This window comes from Haliaeetus albicilla, chromosome 14, assembly GCF_947461875.1.
Source record: "Haliaeetus albicilla chromosome 14, bHalAlb1.1, whole genome shotgun sequence".
Taxonomy (NCBI): Eukaryota; Metazoa; Chordata; class Aves; order Accipitriformes; family Accipitridae; genus Haliaeetus; species Haliaeetus albicilla.
Genome location: NC_091496.1, coordinates 10,488,375 through 10,513,253, shown reverse-complemented (window position 1 = coordinate 10,513,253; position 24,879 = coordinate 10,488,375). Strand labels below are relative to the sequence as shown.

Below are 24,879 nucleotides of genomic sequence, written 5' to 3'. Positions count from 1 at the left end.
GCAAATGTCCTCACAGGAAATTGCACACAGGTTTGTTTCACTCTCGGCAAGGCAGTACTCTGTATTTACAACTGGTGAGAATATACACTGGTGAGTAATACCATTTATTTCAATGGGACCATCCATAAGTAAATAATTTGCAATCTAGTATTTTGTGGGGGCCAGATCATATCTGTTTAAGGATCACTTATTTTTTCAGCCATGGCATCCATAGGGACCACAGTCTCCCTGTGCAAGACACTTTTTAAAAACAAATACATATACTAAAACCTATTCAGAACAGGGACTGTCAAACACATGAGATATAACAAGGAATAAAAAGAACAGACGAGAATATAATGTCACAACAAAATGACTTAAAATTTAAGATTTTTAATAAACTATGATCTGTATTTTTTCCCAGAGATGAATTTCCAAACAACCTTTTCTTCTTTTATGAAGAAACCCTTAAAATAGACAGAAACACTGATGCCAATGGGAAAAGAGGAATCTCCAGCAGTAGAAATCTCAGTAAAGCAGCATTCCTATCAGCCACAGTAAGAATGAAGAAGACTCACCCTCCTTGGATGCAACCCTGACAAAAAAAAGCACAGTTCTCCAAGTTGTAGCCCTGTAAATCTGATTTTTTAAAAGTGAGAATAATTTTGATATTAAGGCTTCTAAATTTTGGTACATATTTAAAGATCCCACCTCTTTCAGAGGAGAACAATGACTCTATCCACAAATTGTCTAATTGGGTTTTTTTAGAACTTACTTACATGATGGATAAATACAGCATTTTCTGTGAAAGAGTTACAGAGTTTCATTATCAAATGCAAAATAAATGAAAGGAAAAAAACCCTCTTAATTTTATACTTCTTGCTTAATGATTTACTTTTTGTTCCCCAATACCTAGGTTCTGAGTAAAATAATTGCTTAGTTTATGTTCTCACATCATTTGTGATTTTACATAACTGTCATAACAGTTATAAACAGTCCTTTTTCCTAGATGAAACATCGTAGTGGATTTAATCTTTTCTTGCACAGAGGTATTCCCATACTTTTGAGTCACCAGGTCACCCTTTGGAAATTTCCTTACAGGTCCTAGAATAACCTTTCTTTCAGATTGGGAATAATTCTAGAAGAATTCAAGATATGGGTGTAATATGAAATTACAGAGAAGCAGAACACATTTTTTGTTTTGTTCTTCACTCCTCTCCTAGGAAATTCGATTTAATCTTTTGTCTCCTAAACACAGAGTTTACATTTTCAAAGATGCCTCTGTGATGACTCCAAGATATTTTTCTGTGATGACAAAATCTAAGTCAAAGCTTACCATTTGTTGGGGGTGAGTGTGGGTGGGGAAATACACAATCATACACACACACTTAGTTAATTAGTTGACTGAGGTTATTTCATTCATAAAAAAATTAATTTCATCTGTGATTCTACCTCCCATTCACTCATATCCTCAACTATTTTTCTCCTTTAGCTTCAACAAAAAGTCTGCTGTAATGTTTTGCAGTGCCTGCAAACTTTAGCAACTCATTCTTCACACTATACACAAGTCATTTGTGCATGGACATAAGCTCAAATCTTGGGGGAACCAACTAGCAGCTTCTCTGAACTGTGAAAAAAGGACTATTTATTTCAGCATTCTTAATTTTCCTGTCACCTAACTTCCTTCTTATCCAGCAGCAGCAATATTACACTGAGCAATGTATCACGGGTCACATTTAGAGGAAAAACTAAACCTGAATTCCATTTTCATATAGTCTGTTGTGGCATTAAATTACATGCAAGTCTACATTTGGTGACTCATGCTCATAAGCAGAACACAATGGCTTTGACACTTAAGTCAGTGAAAAGGGTATTTTCTTTACCTTATTTATATGCTCAGCAATGACTGTGCTAAAAGGCTCTTGCCTGTGATATTACTGACTTTTGCATGATAAAAAGCTAACCTGAAGCTGAAGACATGGCATAGGGAACCAATTACTTCTTCAGAACATAGGCCAATTAAATAATTAAAACAAATATTTATTGTGATCTGTTAATTATATCTACCCTTACACACTCTCCCCTCACAAACCAAAAACCACAACCTCGAGTACTATAATTTGCCATTTGTACTTGTTCCTCTTGAATTGCTTAATCTTCAATAAAATAAATTTACATTTTGCGAAATGTAATTTCCCATTTTTAATTCCATTTCAGTACAGTGCTTCGAAGAGTCAGGTGCAATTTGGAAAAAAAGTTGTCTACACAATGCTTGTATAATACCTTATTCTACTTTTGTGACAAGAGTTACAGATGGTAATAAATCTGTTATGTACAAAAGCATGTAGGGGAGCTGCTTTCTTAAATTATTAGTCCACCTTCAACGAAGGTTAAATCTAAGTGGTAGAATCACAGCAGTTTACGTTGAGAGAGACCTCCTGACTTGGTCTAGTCCAATCCCCCTGCTCGAGCAGGGTCAGCTACAGCAGGTTGCCTTGGACTGCATCCAGTTGGGTTTTCAGTATCTCCAAGGAAGGAAACTCCACAGCCTCTCTGGGCAGCCTGTGCCAGTGTCCGACTGCCCTCACAGTTAGAAGGAAAAAAAAAAGAAACAAAGAAAAAAAGCAAAAAAGCACTTTTTCTTATGTTCAGACGGAATTTCATGTGTTTTAATTTGTGCTCATCACCTCTGGTCTTGTCAGGAGGCACCACTCAGAAGAGCCTGGCTCTATCTTCTTTACACCCTCCCATCAGGTATTTTTACACATTGATAAGATTCCCATGAGCCTTGTCTTCTCCAGACTGAGCAAATCCAAGCTCTCTCAGCCTCTCCTCATATGAAAGATGCTTCAGCCTTAGACCTTAGCTCTTTCCTAGTTTTACACATTTTCTGTCCCCTCTGAAAAAAGTCACTCTCCTGTAGGTTTTCTTCTCTACATGGTTTCCTAGACATGAACTTAAATTTCCCACAGACAAACACACTTCCTCCTCTCCTAAATATTGTGACCATAGGATTACTAAGAATGATATCACACTGAGACAATGAGGCAGACTGCTTCCTTCTCACCACTGATAGCAATAGGAAACAATAGAACTGCCTATATGAAGAGAGACTGACCAGCCACTATGGCCAATCACTTATTTAAACTAATCACACCTGTAAGGCCCCTGCTACAGAAGGCAATTTTACTTTCTTTACTTCTGCTATGAAAAATAATGGTCCTAAATTCCCAGTTGATAGCTAGCATTTTCATCTGCATAAATAAAACTTTTCATCTGCATAAGTAAAATGAGGGTGGTTTAGTACCATGTTTTGTATGTTTGAATGCATAAAAATACTGCAAAAGAGAAACTTCCAATTATTGTCATGTCCTCCCAGTGCAGTCATACCTCTCAGGATATTTTTAACAGGTTGTTTGCAATGCTCTAAACAAAAACCTTTAACTAAATCCTCTGCCACAGTTTGAACTGAATAGTCAAAGGGTTTAATCAATCCTCAGATGCTTCAGCATAGTACACAGTCTCAATATGAGTTTTAATCTGATGCTATCTGGTAAATTGAAAAAGGAATTACAAGACCAAGAAGCACACCTGACTTGAAAGATATAAAATGTTCCCCTTCAGCATACCTCTAAAAGTATGGCTATACCAGAAACATAAGACAAGTTTGCACAAAAAGCTAATGCCAACATGAAAAGCTGTTTAATGACAGAATTCATTAATCACTCCAACAAGCAAGCACTATACTGTCAAATCACTGTTTTGCCAGACCAGCCCCAGCAAAAGAAGACCCTTGAAGATGGACATTTTTCTTTGGATTACATAGGGAAGAGATTATCAGAGCATGATCCTGAAGTTACCCTTTATTAAAGAAAAAAAAAAAAGCGAGAAAGGGAGAAAAAAAATTATAGAGAGAGCATCTATTAGCTACCAAGTTTTATGGTAGCTGAGCATCATTTTTATTACAATCTCTCTTTTTAATTCACACACAGTAATATAGTCTTTCATACTAAGATAAGTAAATAAACTGCAGAGATTTTTGTCCTTGATCATGTTGCAAAGAAGCATCTCTGTTTCTCCAAAAGAAATTAAACCAAGCTTTCTGACTTTTTAGCTTTTAGGATGGGCAATTTATTTTTGCAATTATGATCAAAGACTGCATTTCCTTTTCAACGAAGAGTAGACAATTGCTCTTCTACAACTCAAGCTCATTAACACTACCCCAGAACTCAGAGCCAGACGGTGGAACTGATGCATGGATAACAGTGCAGCTCAAGAGGAAAGTGCTCATCTGAAGGGTGTATATGGCTTATTGGTATGACTTCCAAGCATCTCACAGGCTTTATTCTGAATAAGGGAAGTGTCAATTTTCACATTTTCTCTGGACAGCACTGGAGCAGACTGAGGTTATGTAAGAATGCATTGATACAGACTAGCAGAAGAGAAAAGCTGAGATTAGACCAAGTCTAACCGAACTGCATAAAATAACATCGGCAGGTGGTTACGCTCCACTTCGCCCTCTCATCAGGCAAGCACACAATAGAACTTTGCTCACTGATTTGCAGCTTCTCAAGGCCAGGAAACAGGCAATTAATTTAACCCAATGCAGTTTTACCTTATATGCTTCCTAACGTCTCCTTAGAACATAAGCTATGCCAATTAGTGTTCTCTAAATACTGGATGAGAAGTAACCACTGAAGTAGTTAAGAACTTAAGTGGTCATAAAGAAATGTGTAAAAAGACATCTGATTTACAACATCTGCTTTATCAAGTCTCTCCATTTTTTTAATGTATTTTCATTCCCTTTTCATTCTCTGGTATTTCTCTTTTTAAGACGCAATCAGCTGCAGCCAGAGGTTGTGCAGACATCGTTGCAGGCCTTGGAGGTTTTCCAGATGAGTCTGGATAAAACCCTGAATAACCCAGTCTGACCTCAGAGCTGACCTTGCTCTGAGCGGGAGGTTGAACAATGTAACCTCTTGAGGTCCTTCCAATCTGATGCATTCATATTCAAATGAATACAGCACTTTATAAGAGGTATTGTTTCTTCTTCTACTGAGGAAAAGTCATAAAAACAAGTGTTCATTACTGCTGTGTGGGTCAGACAGATATTTATTGAATCAAGTTTACCATGTAAAACAAATTGTGATTATGAAGAAGGCAGTGCTTTAATTGCACTTTCAAAGAAACCATTATTCAGCTACAGCACAAGTGAAAGTAGTGTTTATCACCAGAGGAAAACTGATAGCAGTGTTCAAAACTGAAGTTATTTTATCTATTTACTGAACGGAAGATATTAATAAAAAAGAAGCGTTAATTGCTGAAAGCCTCTTTTTTAAAAATGGAGTTTCATGGTGCAGACTCAAGGCTACTGCCACACAGGACTCATGCAAGTGACGGCAGGATCTTCAGAGTAAGATTCATAACAGCCTACGTGAAAAGATAAAGCTGCTTAAAGAAGGCACCACCAGATCAAGCTAGGTGTTCCTGAAATCCTACAGTCAAATACCTAATTCTAGGCTTTAGGGAAACAGGACCACTTTGCCAGAAGCAGCAGCAAAACAAGAGTAATATATATTAGGTCTAAATAAACGTAGCAGGGTTTTAGATAGCATGACAAGGGGCTAACAGATTTATGCTTGCACTGCCTGTGCTACAAGCATGAGATAGCTTTAGTTCAGATGCTACAGAGCCATGTCATTATCACAGTATGTCCCAGCAGGGAAATAGGTCAAACTTCCTCAAGCATGAAGCACCGCTTAAGATGAATACTTGGCTTCAAGTCTGGAGATGTCTTATCTCTGGACAGCTCAGGGAATGAGACAGCACAGCTGCTATCTATTTGTATATGTTCCTATAGCTACGCCCTTTGTGGTCTAGCAAGTAGGACATATACCGCTCCTACAATACAGAGGGAAATTTCAGTGGTTTAGGTTGACATGCAGTAATCGCTGCCAAGTTATTGGTAAATAGCAAATCTCTGGTACCTTTTTAACAAGTACTTGGCAATACCTAGGACCAAGTACTTCTATCTCTACATATGAGAAAAGCATTGAGTCAGATCAAAATTTCAGTTTAACTCCTTTATGTGATTATAAGCAAACGACTTTGGGAGACTATCTTCTAAATGTTCAGGCAAAGGTACCTTCCAACCTGTATCACCCAATGGTCCTATGAAGAGAGGTGAGGTGCACAGCCCTCCCCACACAAGGCAAGGCAATCTCCTTGATAGCCTTGAGAGCTGTGTCCATCCATAGATTCTCAGTCTGACACACTAAATGTTGTATCTTGACCTCAGCCACATTTTGCCATGCTGCATAAGGTCTCTTTCCTGTGTCACAGAACAGCACAATGCAGACACCTTCCCTTCTACACAGAGAAACTAGTTTTTCATAGACCCTGGCAAAGCTACTTAAAAACTTAATACTAAACTTTTCAGAAGTGATTCCTGAGATCTGGATGCCAAACAGAAACCATAACAGATGCAAAGAAACTGACTCCAGAGTACTAGGGTGGGGTCATCCCCTGGAAATGTGCTCCAATGAATTAAGATGACATTGTGAATTTCTATGCTCCTACTGTGATGTCAAAAATAGGCAGTGTGCTGATGTACTTCAGAATATACTGACATGGTAGCCAAAACACAACATACTGTAAGTAACAGCCGTTATGCCCCTCTGGAGCACAGTTACTGGGCATAACTTATAGCAAAACCCATAATCTGTGCCAGAACTTCAGTGTCAGAAGTTGTAATGAGACAACCAGGAGCCTCCAATTCCTCTCAATGGGCAGAGCTCAAATTATATCCAATACTCATCCCTCTCTTCCAACTATGCCTCCTTCTCATTAGCCCCATCCCTGTACAACACCCATTATGTTCTTCATTAGTTCTTCTTGACAGCAGTGACACCTTCCCACCCCAACTAGCCACCAGCTCATGCCTGTATTCTGTAGCTAACCAAAGCATTTAATTCCTTTAACTGCTATGAATCCAATTTCTTCTTGCATTCAGTTAGGAATCAGAGTATGGCTTTGCCTTACCACTAATAAAATTACATTCAAGTGGCTTCATCCTCTCTCCCAGAAACACATGCATCTTGCCCTATTCCAATTCCTTTTAGTCAGCTCCATGTGCATTGTTTTTAAAGCTTTCACAACACTGAGTAATTGTTAAGGAAAACAACCAGTGTGCAAAGAACACAAAGTCTAGAGGAATCCAATTATAGCATTAAATCTGACAAAATAGGATGTGTTCATTTGTGAGGTGACCTGTACAGATTTCCTCTGTGAGTTCCCCACAATGTTTCCTGCATACAACTGCATAGCAGGTGGGCAGAGACAAAGAGTAAAGATATTCTCTTGATAAATCAGTGAAGCTGAGTCAGTATCGAGTATTTACTATTTGGCAGAAAGCAGACAGCTGGTTTACACCTTTGAGAAAGTAAAGAGAAAGCATCAGCAGAGGTGACATAGCCTAAGACAGCAAATGTAGCATGGGTAGCACAGACCAGAAGGTGCTGGACTAAACTCATTCATTATGTGCATGAATTCAGAAGCATTAATAGCAGAAACCTTTTGGAGATATGTTTCTGAACAACATAGGTTCCCAACTCTGTATTTCCTTTATTTGCTACTTATTGTTATTCATAGGCTGTTTTTGTTTGTTTGTTTTGTTGTTTTTTTAGAAGATCTCTCTTTGTTCCCTTGTTTGACATGCTTCACTGTAAGTAAGGAGCATCCACTTTTCACCTACAGCAGGGCTCCGGGGCTCTTCAGTTCAAACAATCTGTCACAGGTTAGTGTATTAGAGCCATGAGATGCCTGGCAAGCAAATAAAGGTCACACTTCACCATGAAATATTTATAAGAAACATACCTGCAGTGTAATCCTTGCACTGAATATGCATCCTCGAAATGGGACGTGGCTTCCCCTCATAGGCTGCAACCTAATGATTATAGGTCACCGCTATCAGGTTGCTTGCTTATAAACAATGCAAAGCTGCCTCAGAGTGGATACAGAAAGGGACTCTTCACAGACACAACCACGGATGGTGACTGGTGCTTAAATTAAAACTGATCCAGAGCACGCAGTCCCTGGACTGCACTCATCCACCCTGTGAAAGTGCTTGAACAGTTTCTGGAGTGGTTTTGACCTGTGTCACTCTTGAACCATTCCCAGGCAAAGCAAGGGATCACTCTCAATATGCACTGCAAATTTAACCACTGCATTTTAGAGGGTAAAAGAATTTCAATGGCAAGGACAGAAGCTCCTCTGTGTATGGTCTCAGCTGCACAACACAGGTGTAGGCACAGTTAATTACAGCATAGCATAAGAGATCAACTGTCCTACACCAATTTATTTTCCTACATAAAACATTTTGGAGTTATCTTAGCAGCTGCTCAGGAATCTCATTTCATAGACTATGCAAGGCTGCTGAAGGACAGGGTCTAAAGCTGCAGGAGTGTGACACAAATGGGACTTACATCTCTTTATGACTTTGGGAGCTCTAAAGTGCTATCATATACTAAATACACCAAACAATCAGGTCTGATGTTTCTCTAATTAATCTAGCTAATGTTTTTGCTTTAATCTTTATGTCATATGCAAGAAAAAAATGAGTAACTTTGTATTCACTTGCTGATTTTTGCAATATACAGTAAATAATGAACAGGGTCAAATATGCAAAGTGAAAAGGAAAAAGAAATATTATAGCTAGTCCTGTGGGGAAAAAAAACCTGAAAGTTGCTACGTAATTAAAAAATACTTATGTTTGGGAAGGAAGGAAGGTGCAAATGAAGGTCACACTTGTCACCCAAAGTCCTGCATATCCAATTTTTAAGTGCTTAACTTTGCAGCTTGTAATATTCTTTCAGTGTACTTTTTGTAATTTAAAAAATAGACAGAAATTCTGCTGACAAGACCAGTTCTAGAAGAAAAAAGTATTTCAAAACAGTAATTTCTGGCTGATAGTTCTCCTTCAAATGGGAAAAAATTGTCAGGAAAAAGGTCTGATTTTAGGAAAGCTCTGACTACAGAAAATGAAGGGTTTACCTAAAGGGACCGAAAACAGATATAAAATAAAGGAAGCCGTGTGGTAAAAACCACTGGAATAGATGAAGAGAAGAAACAGACCGTGAAGGCTGGCAACACCAGCAGAAAGCAGGTACAAATGCAAAGGCCAAAAAAACCTCAAGGGAGTTGGAGAAAGAACTTTAAACTGGACAAAAGGGAGGCTGGCAGAGCCTAAATACATATGAATAAAGGACCTCAGTCTACAGAACTGGTTGCTAGGAGAGTATCAGGGGAAAGTATAATATATGTTTTCCCTGTTCTTATTCTTTCTTCAGCATGTCTGTGATGGAGACAGAACTCTTTGCTCCCTGTACCTTGGTCTGACTCAGTACCATCACCCCTATGTTCGTATAATCCCCCTGTATGCAGGCTGAAAATCAAAAAGGAATACTTTATATAGAATGGATGATTATGGCCTACTCTGAAACCATAAACAAATCAGCCCGGCATTGCCTTCTCCAATTCTTCAGGGAATGAATTATTAATGCCTTGAGAGCTATGTAAACTACTACACAGGATTTGCACACCCGCTTAAGCATGTGTATGATAGATGGGTAGAAAACAACTTTCCTAGCTTTAAAATGAAGAATATCTCTGGAAACATGGAAATTATTTTTCAAACCTCCACCATTTTCTGTGAGTTAATTTACTTAACCTTTCCCCCCTCATTAAATATGTATGTGTATATATGTATATATAAATGTGTGTATATGCATATATAAAATTAGGTATTTAAAATACTGTTTAAAATTATTCTCAAAAGTTAGAAAAAAGCCTAAAAAAATATGAATGGGATTTCTAGCAAGGTCATCTGGTGCCCACTGTTGGTGGAATAAAGAGACTCTCAACAGCAATGAAGTGGGTGTTGCACTTTTTCAGCTGACTGCTAGGAGACTCTTTCGGCAGTTTAGTTTGTCTCAGCTAAAGACTGGGCACTATTCTGACAGCTTCTGTCATCCTGTTCATAACAGATGATAGAAAAATTCTCTATTCTCATCGAGAAATAGGCAACTACTTAAAGTATGACATTCTTTGCCATTAGGACAGGTTTTTCTGTTACTATTTCATTTTTAATTCCTTTTTATTTATTTTTTACTAGAGGATCATTCAGTGACTGAGAGACAATGTGCTCAAAATGCTCATCAAAAGGCTCTGCTCTGGTTTTGGCTGCATGCTTGGCTGAAGCAGCTGTTCTGAGCACAGGATACCTTCCTACCTCTAAACATACAAGCACTTCTTGCTTAGTAACACGTCAGTTATCATGGTTATTGCTGTAGGCAACAGGGAAATTCTCTTCCAATGGACAAATACTGACATTCTAAGCAGATGGACTGACTTCCTGCAAAAACGACATCTCTCCGTTAAATACACAGAGAGCACCCTAATGAATAACTTAGGCAAGATGCTTAACTTTTTCATGGCGAGAGGCAGAAGAAATTAATCTGAGCTTCAGACATTAAGAGAGACCAGAGTTTCACGTGGTATGAAGCTAGTTACTGAATGACTGCTGACCCCAGGGTAAAGGTTCCTCTTTTAAAATCTTATATGATGGGCTTATGTTGCAGGCTTTTACTATTTCATTTACAATACTTAATTTTGGCCTGTTTAATAAATTGTTAAGCTTCATAACAATAACTTACAATTTTAAGAAGTAATTCTAGCACCTGGAGAAATGAACATGTACAGTTCTTTGAGTATGCATGAAGCTAAATAAGGGAAACATCAGTTCCTTCTCTGGACTGAAATGCACATATTTTAGGTCTAACAGGACAGTAAAGGTAGGACAACAAGATCAAAATTTAAGTCAAGGAACCTGTGGCTAGAGGAGTGAACATCCTTGTCTCTAACATTATCTATCTACTACACAATATCCTATATTAATCTGTTATTTATAGCTGTTACATTGGATGGTATTTTCTCACTGCTATTATGGAACGAGGGTCTGTTTCTTTCCAGAATAGCCACTGTACACAATTTTAAACACTGGTTTTGCTTGAGCTAAACAACCAAAAGGAAGGACACCTGCAGGTGGAAGTGACTGCCAGAATGTCATGCAGAGAAATGACATTCAAAAGACAACTCGTCAACAGTTCTAGATGGCAGACAAGCCCAATACTTTAGGGCATCGACAACATTGCTCATCTCCTATGAAGGCATCATTGCCAGAACATTACCTAATTTTAAAACAAGAAAAATTCACCTCATATGGGTGACAAACTGGAAGTCTCTGAATCCAATCCACTTTTTTTCATGATTATGAAGGCCCAAAACAATAAAAAAATACACAGTTCTCTAGGGAGATGATTAAAGTATGTGTGAATATTTTCACAATTCAATAATTACTTCAGTTCTCTCACCTAGTTCTTCAGAACTTAAAAAAAAAATAATTCACCTAGTTTATGATAGAAGAAAAGCTCTGGCTAGTTCCCAAATGATGGAGGTTTGTATGTCTGTAAAATAGTAAATTCTTAGACTAGTAATTTGCTGTTGCACCAAGAATCTACTAACAGTTACAATACCAAACTGATACTAAGATTAAGAGCAGAAATAACATACTGGGCAAGGTACCTCAGCAGGCCTGTGTGCTATACTGAAAAAACATAGAGAGGCTTAACTAACGAGATCACAAAATGCAAGTGTAAAACGTAAAATACATCCATTCAGTTGGAGAGAAAATTAAGATATACTACAAGTTTGGGGTTTTTTTTAAAGGATGTTGCTTATGTTAAAACAAAAGCTCTTTCCCTTTCAAGACAGAAAGACTTCCAATTGACTTATCCCTAATAATGTGCACATTTAAAAAGAAATCATCAAAGCTTGCATGTCCTGGAAATGTCACTGTTTTCACATTATAAATGTAACATTTACAGCTATGTACTTTTTAGTGTTCTTTTTTGTTTGTCTGATATCACTGTGTGTTTTGGGAGAGCTAGAAGGGAGGACCAAGATAAAGGAACAACTGTTTCATTCCTGCCTGGCAGTTCCTATGCTCTTATGAAACTATCATCCGTGATTATCAGCCTGTTTTTAAATATAATCTACTGAGGGTAGAAAGTGATTTGCAATATTAAATGGCATCAGTGCAATCGCATTGCTTGATTCCCATGTGCCCCTTTGAAAATCTGCTCACTTTTGTACTTAAACTTCTCTTCCCCTACAGAACAGAGCATTGATTCCTCTTCTTCAGCAAGATGAATCCCTTCCCATGTGATTTCACATGTCAGTCTATTCTAATCACTTCCAGCTGCCTCTGTTCATCCAAGCACAGCGCAGGCATTCGAAAGGGCTATGAGATGCTTTCCTTGGGAACTCCACTGGATAGGAAATGGATTACTTTACTTTGACAACTCTGAGACATGAATAAGGAGAAGACATTTTTGGTATACTAACCTGTTGTTGGCAGAAATAATACTAAAAACATAAATGTCTGTTACACTGTCTGACCTTCTATATGCTGGGTGCTTTCCAACTCTTTGTTCTTTGACTGATTTACTGCTGCACTAAGTAGCTCATCAGAGGAAAGCCAGTATGGTTTCCTACTGCCATAACAATGTTGAACAAGGTCAGGATTCAAATAAAACCATGGAAAAGAAAAAAACCCTTGGACTACATGGGAGCATACAAAACCTGATTTTGTGTGTCTGTGTATATGTGCATTTTTCCTCATATATCATAACTAACTTGATTTTTTTCTGAAGTATTTTGCCAGACATACACATATCAAGTATACACAAATGCATACATACATTATTTGCATATATACACATATGCATGTTGCATATATACATGTTTAATTGGTTTGAACACTTCTCTGACCTCTGCGGTGTGGCAATAGCTTTCAATTTACACTAATTTGTGAATGTTACTTATCTTGATATTTACCTTCTCATAGTTCACCATTGAGACTGTGCCCTAATAATAAAACCAGGCAGATGCATTTGACAGAACAGAACACATATTATTCTCATTACCTTTAAAAATACTGGGGTTTTTGCTATTTCTACAAAACAGCATGTAAGCAATCAGTTTTGCCACAAAAAAAAAATCATTAAAACTCTTAGTTGCAAATGCTGGTTTTCTAAATAGTGTATAGTATGTACGCTAAATAGTGTATATCATGTGCTTGCATCTTTCACTGGAACACCTTTTAAGACTAAACACAACCAGTAGTGCAAATATTCAAGTTTATTTTAATATCACTTGCAAGTTATGTTCACACACTTTATTGCAAAAATAATTGTAGGGAAAGTAAATTAAGATATAAAATTAATGGCTATATCTATATCCTCCCTCTTTCATATATAGACCTAAAATATGTATTACATAATTGAATACAGACATAGAGCTTTACATATCTTTTTTTTTTTTCCCCTCAATTTGAAGAACTAAAAATAAAAAAGGTTCAGCAGAGTAATAAGCTCATTTTTATATGGTGGTCAGTTTCTCTTCTTTCACTAAAGTATAGAGAAATGAAAATTATTATACATATGTATAACTTCTCCAGGAAGTTAGAAAAATATGCTTTAAAAAGTAGCCACAGTGGTTTCAAAAGTGTTCAATATTAATTAAAAAAAAAAAAAACATTTTTTAGATTTTTAGATTTTACTTTTACTCTTAATCCACATTTCTGAAAACTAACCATAAAGCAGCTGTTTTCAGGATTACTTCCTACCAGGTTTATTAAGAATGTTGCTGAGTCTGCTCTCTTCTATGACTTAACATCTGAGCTTTTCTCTTCCTTCAGTCTCCCAAAGGAACAAGTAACAATACACTATGGAAAACTGTTTTGCTGCCTCCATGCAGATTGTATATTTATTTATTCTTTACTTCTTTTTTATAAGTACACAAAACACACTATGAATGTATACATACTATGTATACATTACTACTTATTATGTAATGCATACATTACATGTAATGTATACATTGTGTGTATGTACATGTGTGTATATATATACATATACACACATGCACACACAGTAGGAGTACCAGGACATTGCATTTAATTTCTTTGTCTTCACATTTTTTCCTCAGACAAGACGAGAACCTCACTAAAATGTTTTCCTAACCGTTTTTTAAATGCACAAGCATTTTGGGCACAGGCAGATGAGGAATGAGAACACAGCAGAGAAACTTCATTTTGGATTATGATAGGTTTTAAACACCAAGAGAAAAAGAGATCCTCATTTGATGCAATGCGTTCAGCTCCAAGGAAATTATGAAGTGATGCCAGCTGAGGACCTAACACATTCATATTGATAGAAAGGAAACTGCTTTAGCTCTGGTATACTTTACCTAAAATCATCAATTAAATACAGATTAAGTTTAACTACTACTAAGAATTAGGTCAAAAGCACTAATTCAGCTTAAGACAGCTTTTCTACATATAGCTGCTTACACAGTAGCTTGTACCCTCATTTTAAATCTCTTGTGCCCCAACCTCTTATTTCCCAAAAGCAAAATAACTGTAAAACTTACCTGCACAGCTATAATATCAGAGTTAGATAAACTCAGGCATTCAGCTTAGAAACTCCCAGCCTGGAAAACAGTGACTTTATATCAAGCTATCTAAATACATCGAAGTCTATAACATATGTTCCGAACATTACTTGTGAAGGACGTGCCATAATCCCCTATTTTAGCGAGCAATACTCGGGCACCAAGAGTCTTGGTTATAATAGTACTGGCATATAACTCTGCACAGCTAATTTACATTTAAGCCAGGTAAGGAACCAGAAAGTAGTCAATCCTCCATCTAAACCCATGAAGGACTTGAGCCAGTATGCCTCTCAGAGCACTTCAAAAACTCAACGGAAAGTGCAGTGGCATCTTGCGCTTTCTTACGTAAGAGCACAAGAGGAAAAAAAAAGAAAAATCTGTAGTCTCCAATTTTATGTAATAACTTGCTGGTTTAAACACTTATACACTTGCTATGGGTGACCCACATTCAGTTCTGTTCTCTGCACAAGCAGATTCAAACCCACACTTACAGAAATTCTCTAACCACAAAGCTGAGTGACTGTATGGGGTTACATCACCTACAGTTTGTCTATTGTAGAGAAAAATAAATTCACGAGTCAAAGAGTTCAGTCACAACATGGCTCCACTTGTGTACAGGATGCTCAACTAAGAAGGGGTGCATGGGCTTGTCTCATTTTCCTACTATACATGCCAAACTCATATTTAAATCTTAAATGACCTGCCCAAGACCACACCTCCAGGCCATGGACAGTGTTTCTTTTCCTTAAATGCTGCTGCAGCAAGGTGTGATACACTAAGTGGTGTAACAACCCTTCTTTGTCCTTTCATATTGATTGTAATGTCAGAGTAATACCAGTGACATAGGGGAAGTAATTATAAAACTTATGTGTGTAAACACATGTAACAACACAGATAATACACGTATGACATATCCTGTTCATCCTTAATATCAGTTGTTGTGCACATTATACTATCACTCACATCCTAACCTAACACTTACAATGATAATGTGAAGAATATATTGTAAATTAATTCAACACTGACAACAGATGATTAGGGGATCCAAAGAACCAATAGCTTCCACTCGCTCTGTTAAACCTGCGGCAATATTCTTGGAAGAATTACTCATGTTCAAATCACAAAATTAGCAAGCCAGCCATACTATACCTTTACTAAGCACCACAGCTAGATACAGAAGTCCACCTAAGTTCTTGAATCCTACCCATCCCAAACTACAGTGCTCAAATCCAAATTTATATTCCTGAAAACTCAGCCACCATTGAACTCCAGAATAATCTGATTGTTCACGTAGTCTCTGAAGAGAGGTTTTTAGATCCCCCAAGATGGAGAAAGGTGCAAGCCAGACTCTTTGGTGTTCTCCAAACCTGAGCATGTGTTGTAAAGGGAAGGCCAGCATGATTACTATACCAGGAAGAGAGAAGACTGGGGAGAAAAAAAAAAGAAAAAAAAAGAAAAAAAAAACCTGGTGATGATTTCCTTCCAATTGCAGATTTCTTTACTCTGTGCCTTTAGGCAACACACAAAAAATAAACAGCCTACTGTACAAGACAAAACACGGAAGCACACATTTTCCTGAAGTATCTCTTCATTTGGCAAGACACTTGTGCTGATCATCATTTAGCTAGGATCCAAACTCTGCTCTGTCAATTATGTTGTGGTCTTTTTGTTTGTTTAGAAAATGGACTGGCTGTTTTCTTAACTCAGCCATTTGTTCTCTTTCAGCAGGGGTTCTTCATTTGCTGTAATGCTTGGTAAATTATTATTAAGCACATTCAATAATGGGTTGGAACCGTGGTACAAATGCAAAAGCACAAGTGATTTCTAAGTGGCTCTAATTATGCTTAAGCAACTCTAAATTGGTTTCATCTTCATTGCATCCATAGGTAATGGAAAAGAGCTGCAACTTGTGCAAGTTAACATAAAACCTCAGAATGAGTTGGTACACCCTGAAGTTCTTTGCTTTTCTCACTTCACTTTTCCAACCATCATGCAGGTTTTGCCATTTCAAGCTTTTTTCTGATTATGGACAATTAGGATCAGTAATTTCCTGTTACTGGTTGGTGTTGGTAAAGCAGCTACATGAAAATAGCAACAATCCAACACATCACAGAATCCGTGACAAAGCTTCTGGTAGCTGATTTCATTAAGTATCTGGACCGCATTGCAGTTATAAAGTAGTTCTTAGCGAACATAAAATGCAAACTATCACTACAACAGGGATGCTCCTGGGGAGCAGGAGAGCAACAACTCCCGATAGCCACAAGTCCATGAAGTGAAATAAATATCCTATCTAGGAGGTTGGTAGATACTATTGAGGTAGGAGGGAAGCAATCATTAGTTGTCCACCAGGTGCCAATTTCATGAATAATGACAGTTCTTTCATCTCTAGATAGTGGGACATCATCACAAAGTAATAATGGAAAAAACCACACATATAAAATACTAATTTGTGTAATATATATGTCTTTGATTCTATCCTGCAATTAATTTAAGCTATCATGAAGTGACTGAAAAATGCTACCATCCCGATTTGCTAGGATGTCAGGTTTCTATTCCATAGGCACAACTGGCTACATATAGGGTCAGGAGGTGGCAGAATCTTGCCGTGATTGCACAACAGCTAAACACAAGCATGAATTTACTGAAAGGATAGCAGAGCAGAGTGTAGCTATCCATTAACAGTGACAGGTATGGTATTATGGTATGGTCTCTACATTAAGCCTTCATCTGGAATGGGATTAAGTCCTGAATATCCTCCTTTGAAAGAATACTGTTTTGCAGATAACAAAGCTATCCTAAAAGTTAATCGCGGCTTCTGAGTTCTGAAAGCCAAGAGTATCCCTAAATCAAAAACTTGGTTTTACCCAATGCCTCTTCTCGTTCATCAAAAGAAGGGAGAGAAAGTGACTGAGACAATCTTTCACTTACAATAAAACTAAATCAAGAAAAAACCACCAAATTTAAATTGAACTTTGAAGCATTATTTTTTTGTTAAAACACAGCTTCTTCTTCTGCATGTCACATTAGATATACTGTTACATTCACCCTAAGAGATTTTACCGCTCTTTATGTAACTACCTACCAGTTCACTAGATATTTTAATCAACCATACTGACAACCAAAAAAACTTTTTTTTTCCAACAATGTTCTAACAAAACCTTCAAACTCACAGTCTGTGTTATAATTTTATGTGTATTTATGTGCTACTATAAAGGCTACAATGTGCTATTATAAATGCTACGGGGAATTAAAAAACAAAACATCCAAAGTCACACTGAACTTACTGTGTTAATAGTCTTCCAAAAATGGCAACACTCTCTGGGTGAGAGCTTAACTTACTCAAGATACTTGAGAATTTGGGAAATGAAAGTAACATGAAATAGTCACTTCTTTTTCCCTTTATATAAGTAACTGCAATCAGTAAATCATTGTTTCTGTAGTACAGGATGAATATAGGTTAGGAATACACAGCTTATACTTGCACTGAAATTCTTTTTAAAATAAGTCCATCTGGTGAAAAGTAGCTTTTGAAACACAAGGAAAACAAATGGTTTCTTCTGGAAAAAAAGATTTAATTGAGGAGGAAAAAAAAGTACTGAAGTATTTTTTTAGCATTTTCACCACAATGCCACTTACAAACCTTCCTCCCCAAAGAACAGATTATTCAGAGAATCTAAAGCCATCATGGATGAACTTTGAAGCAAGGCAGAAGACCTGCCATAAAGTGTTGATATAACACTTTTGATGGGAGAAGTGCTCCTCTTGATACATAGATTAAGAGAAATCTTCATTAAAGCACTCTCAATAACAATCTTTGGGCATTCTTTACAATAATATTTTGCATTACTGGATCATGGTAAAACCTGAAATCATTCTACACCACCAAGCAATCTGACCCTTTACCATTATATCTGTTTAAAGGTGGGGTTGAATATGATAATTTGTACTAAAGAAGTGCTTATCAGCCATTTATATCAGATTTGTATTGAAGTTTCATTACATTATGTGACAAAAGATGAAACTTCTCTAACAGAGTTATCTTGTTTAACACAATAGTTACATTTTGGCTAAAATTATTTAGCAGTTCATTTTATTCTTAACTCACAAAATCTCAGATAGCTTTTCTCTTTCTTACTCTTTCCTCTGCTCCTATATACATACCAATTGCTTATCTTCCTCAATAAGCACACCTATTGAAGTACACTTCCACTAACATAATGTATCAATACTAACTCATACTCATTCTATTACAAGTATCATAAGCAATTTCACTTGATAAATGTAATTTTTTTCTAGATTTTGTCATATTCTATATACAAAGAGATTATTGGTTGAAGAGATAACAACTCTGCTGCCAGGGAAAAAGCTTTGCCTCCCTCAACTCAGCATCTACACACTAAAGAAAAACTACTATTAAATAAATAAAAGCTAAAAATAGGTTTTACCATATTAGTCTATATTCAGTATCCTGTATATTGTTACAACTAACACATCTTTCTTTCTGAAGTAATTTCAACTTCAAAAACTTCAATTTCAGAAAATTATTTTCTCTCCTATAAAACAAATTGACCTTTGAATTACAGAGGTCAAAATGAATAACTATGCCTGCTGGCCATTAAAAATAAAGTTAACTAATCCTTTCAGAAACCTATCTAAAGATACTTACTGGATGCCATGCAATGTAGTTCTTCTGCTGGTTGGTCAGTATTCCTATAGTTCTTTCCGAGTGGAGTAACACTCTCCCTAAACTGTGTTTGGACATAATTGTGATGAAGATATTGATTTGACCTTCCTTTTTAAATGTGCTGAGGAATCTTCTCTTAGATTAGGGTCCTAATCTGTTCTCAATGTTATCATACTCATTGTCAGATACAGAATTAAATAACCTCATTAGTACTTCATACATTGGATAGCAGGAAAAGATACTGATCGGATTTTGTCTAGATATTTTCTCCTTCCTAGAAACTCATCCTTAAAGACCCAAACTCACAGCCATGGCAAAGTTCTGTCCTCATAGACAGAACAAGCAGCACACCTGATTCAGTTTTGCAGAGCCAGAACCAGTATCCCTGGAGCTGGGAGTGGTAAGGGTAGAGAGAAAGCCAGAGACTACATAATTGCAACTCCAACAGCTTTTGATATCATGCTGAAGTTCAGCTAATTCTTTACTTGACACAAGCAAAACATGCAGCAATCTCTACTACAACCATCTTTTCCAGACCTTCTTAAGTCTTTTTAAACAAGCTCTTCATTTCATGGAATTTTACCTATATATAACAATTTTATGCTAATGATATCAATCTGGGCTTTTAATATTTGCCTGATGTGATTTCAATTTTCTTTTTATCATTCAGTTGAGGCTGATTTAGTTATCAAACTACTCAATTACTTAAAATCGAGGTATTAACAAGTAAAATCTAGAAAGTCATTCTGCAATCAAGGTAGCTCTTATCACACCCAGGGAAATTATTCATACAGCTAGTTTCCAAGACTGAAACTGTTACCTTCACTGCAAGAGGTAGGTGTCCACAGAAATATGCATTCAGTTTTGCTTTCTTTGTTTCCAAATTGTATTCCTTCAAATTACAGAAAACAAACATTTGTAACACCATTCCCAATTTCTACTTTACTCTTCCACTTAATCTCCTGGGTTAGGGTGGGGGTTTTGGGTTGTTTTTCTGGTTTTGGTTGTTTGGTTGTTTGTTGGGTTGTTTGGGTTTGTATTTTTTTTTTTTTTCGGGGTGGGGGGGGGGAGAGGTTTGTGAAGAGCAATAGCAAAAAAACTAAGGATCCCCAACAAAAAGGGTAGGTTGATGCACATGTAGTAGTGGTGGGACAAATTTTTACTGAATGTTTGGTAATTTAAAAAATTGATCAAATAGTAGAAAACCTTACTCTTTCCCTAGCTCTTTTAACGAAATGTTGCATGCTGCCCAAGTGATTTTTAGTGAAACTAGCGACACCATATTTCATCATCTTTCCTTTTTTGATTTCAGGTTCAGAGAGACAACTAGTAAAACACCAAGGTGACTAGTTCTAGCCAGCTAAAACCCACCAGATATCAGTTTTGCATGTTCTTGAATGCTTTATTTATACAGGGGTTTGTACAGTCTATAGGAAAGATATAACTCCCTCCACCTTGCTCTGTCTAGTAGGATCTCCTTCTCCCAGTTAGAGGCATTAGCTATCAGTGTACTAACATCAAACCACCACATTAATACAGCAAGGTTCCTGCTAGTAATTTAGAGACAGTTTTTTCTTCTTTTTACTTGAATGACAAAACTCATTGGTTAAAACATTCTCATTTTTCAAATTCTCAAATACTGACAGAAATTTATTCAACAAGCAATGCATGATTTTGGGGAAGGCTATAAACTACACCAGTAGCCTATTAGGCACAATTTGAAAACTGAGTAGAAAGCACATAACTATTGCCCCAGCTCAACTTGTATTACCATTACTGCCATTTCAGTTAAGGAAGAAACAGTCAGTATATTTTTTGCCATTGACTTGTACAACAATGTATAGATACTTGGTAGAAAACAACTTGTTTTAATTCCAATAGCAACGTCACTGGAATTGCTCATAACTGCCTCATCCTAAACTACATCCCAACAACTACAAAACATATGACACAGCTCCCCTCGTCCTCTCTAGGACTGAAGTGACCCATATAATGCATTTCTTTAGACAGATTATTAGACTTACACTGGATCTGCTGAACAGTATCAAAAGATGACAACATCTAATAGATTCACTATCTCATTTGCCACAAGTTTATGGAGAAATTTCAGCTCTTTAACATTTTGAGATGTTTTACTTCTCTTTGAAGGAATACCACTTATTGCCTAATCCCAATCTTATAGTACATATCTCAGCAAGTACAACTTCTGTCAAATGTGTATCTTATTTCTCAGAGAAAACCATGTAAAAAGATTAAGTGTAGGGAAAAATGACAAAAGCATGTTTATGGATAAAAAGAGCAAGGCATGGCATAAAATAGCTTGGACAGAAAATAATATTTTAATAAAAATTGAATATAATGTGTTATTGGCATTTCAAGTCATTAAATATTCATTATTTCTGTACCTTGAGAACTGTTGTATTCCCAAGCATATAAAATTTTGTTCTGCTAGCTACAATCCTAGCTTCGCATAGATCATCTCACTTTCCTGATCTATTATGCAAGCACTACTAACAATTTACTTGATAAATGCTTCAAATGAAAAACTGTAACATCTACTTTAATTTATTTAACACAAGAACTTCTATCTCCAGTTGTATGTTTCAGATTGAGAGAAATCAAGAAAATCAAAATACAGCAGCATGACACCTTGGCTGCTTCTGTGCCAATAAAAATATCTCTATGCAGGATAAATCACTGTACTCTGCTGTTAAAGCCAAAAGAAGATAATGTTGCTCCAATACTCAATCACTCCATGGCTGACCATTTAATATCTCACCTGGTTTATAAATGTCCATGTCATGTTATTAAATGCCAAGTCATAAAAGTTAGACTTAAGTAATAAATAAAGTCAAAATATAACTCCTGAAGATTACTATAATCCACTAAGGAATGTTTTTTTCGTTTCCTTCTTTTTTTTTTTCTTTTTTTTTTTTTTTAATCTACCATTACCTAGTTGTAAAAAAAGGAACATCTAGTAGCTTGTAAGGAATATAAAGCTGCACACTTTTGTGCTCACTGATACTGCTTTGTTCATATTTGCAAATACAAAATATGTATTCAAATGAGAGTTGAGATTGCAAAATATCACAATCAAACACCACTTCCCTTCTAATCACATCTAGGAAAGGCTGCAAGGCATTGGAGAAGGACTTAAAGTAAAATGAATGGAGAATGCAAAGTAAAATGAATGGAGAATGCAAAGTAAAATGAAGTTCAGAGCACATGCAAGGCCTCCAGCCGCTACTTCAGAGAGCACGTGCCCTATCTGCCAGCCGTGTGACTGTTTTGCACACCAGGGACATTTGGCTGAGGCAACTAAATTGAACCCAGAATGCTCATTGGTAAAACAAGTTAATAATGTAAGTCAATTTTAAGAAATAAATAAGCGATAACTTTTTCATTTATAATATTTCTCTAGTCTTTACTTTCAAAATATACCACAGTTTAGAACAGCAGGTTTTTCTATCCTAAGAAAGTGTGCATTAGACCAAAACCACACGCAGAATAAGACCACCCTGAATGAAATCAAAGAGAATGCAATAAAAAAAGAACAATACAGGAAAAGCCCTTGAACTGGAATAAAGAAAGTAGGAGATCCACCATCAGATGCATAAACAGAGTAGGTAAGTAGGAAAGATAATTTGCAAGAGTAAGCTGCAGCAAAGGGAGAGGACAGTATAAATTCAGCATATGGAACCCAAACCAGCCACTTTTGCACACATGGATTATTATGTCAAATTGATTGTTTCAAACTCTGTTCTTGGTATTTGTGTTTATTCAATTAACTGATCTATATGAACTGGGATAATGCTGAAAAATGTCTGTTAAGGGCCACTATTCTTCTTCCAGTGAAAGCTTAGGATGCTTAGCACTTGGTAGGAGAGAGACCCCATATAGAAGGACAGACTGAGCACAAAACTGCAGACTTACAAGTTCATACTTGGTGATTCAAGGCAGAAGAACCTTGCCAAAGCAGCCAAGGTTATTGCAAGTCTCATACTTTCATTCAATCACTACAAACAGAGGCCCGCACCCCTCAAGTTGTGCTTAACAACTAAACATTGTCATGACTTTGAAAATGACAAAAGCACAAATCCTAACAAGGCTTTAACCCAAGCAGCATGTCAGAGTTGAGGGAACTTCTACTAAAACCCACCCACCAATCTCCAGAAACCAACACAACCCCATTGATTCCTCACAGAGTTTAGGCAAACAAACATTATAATTTTGAACTAATGGTCAACTCTTTAGCTGTCTCCTGCTGATTAAAACAGTCCTGAGCTTTTGATATCCTAATTTCTCTTCAATTACAGTAAAAAACAGAGATATGAAAAAATAACTAGTAACAAGAAGTGCAGACTCTACTTTTGTAGAAGCATAATTTTGGCTGAAGCTGATGAAAGATTTCTCTGCTTCCATGGGGAGGCTTGAGATGCAGACTGGGTTCCTCCAGCCCTAAAACCACCAAGGTGCAAAGCATCTATCTACTGCTTTAGGAGCCTGGAACTGCTTCAGAATTGCTGGACATTGCTACTGATTCCAATCAGCTCTCCAAAGGCTCTATTTCTGTTTTCACTTTACTTTGTACTCTTGCCCATTCTGGTTCTGCAGTATTGCAGCAGTGAAAGGGAATTAGTTGGGAGAAGCATCTGCAGACATAGTAAGAAATGTGACAAGAGGACAGGCAGAGGAAAAGCACAAATTATTTTCCAGTCCCAGCTGTATATGGCTTGATTATCCGCATATCATCCCTACCACAGCTGATGAGTGTCTCTAGGGTATCAGTGGGTTTCTCAAACTCTAGTTACAACCAAGAATTGTTAAGACATTAAACAAAATGAAGGAGGTTCTCAGCTTACTGAAGGGCCAGGCAGCACTAGCAGGCTCTACCCTCAGGCTGCTAAGAATGAGACTGAGAGATGCTTCAAACTACATTGCTTTTGCTAGAACTGAGGGTGCTTTGCTGGATCTGACCAAAGATGATAGCTTCTCACAAACACACAGATGGTTACATATGCACACTGAAGTTCAAAACAACATTTTGCTCTGTCATCAAAATAGGCTAGCAATAGGATTTTATAATTTTACTTATGGAAGGTTTGTATACTATTGTCCATTTGGACTCAAGTGTCTTCCCATTTTTTAATTAAAGCATCACACATTGTAGTCTGTATGCAACAGACTACTAAACACATTGAAGTTCTTTCCGCGTGATTTTTGAGTCATTATAAATGTATACAAATTAACAATATTTTAGGAAGAACATTGTCCTCCTCCTTTATGCGCATGTATACACAAACACACATTAGCCAATCTGCATCTACACATCTTTTTCTGTCAATCCCAAAAATCAGTCCCAGGTGGCATTAGTTATTTAAATGCTGTTAACAGCTTCATGAGAAATTCATAAGTGTGCTCACAGTGAAGGAAGGCTGAGTCAGACAATGCCTGACTTCTGGACAGTTGCTATTATACGTACCTCTTTTTAATCAGGGATTACTATGTCAGCTAGGGAGCCTCTCCTGCAATGTCTTGCCTCAAGGAAAAAAAGGCAGGTTATTTTCTACTATGAAAGGACAAATCTGATGAGACTTTATAACCTGACCTTAGAGAAACACAAAAATGGAGTAAAATAACAG

The 24,879-nt window shown here is 36.9% G+C and overlaps 1 protein-coding gene across 8 annotated transcripts in view; it reads right to left on the bottom strand.

Annotated features, from left to right (window-relative positions):
* Window positions 1–24,879, bottom strand: part of PCLO (piccolo presynaptic cytomatrix protein) — a 384,880-nt gene that overhangs the window by 300,887 nt on the left and 59,114 nt on the right. The window lies entirely within an intron of this gene.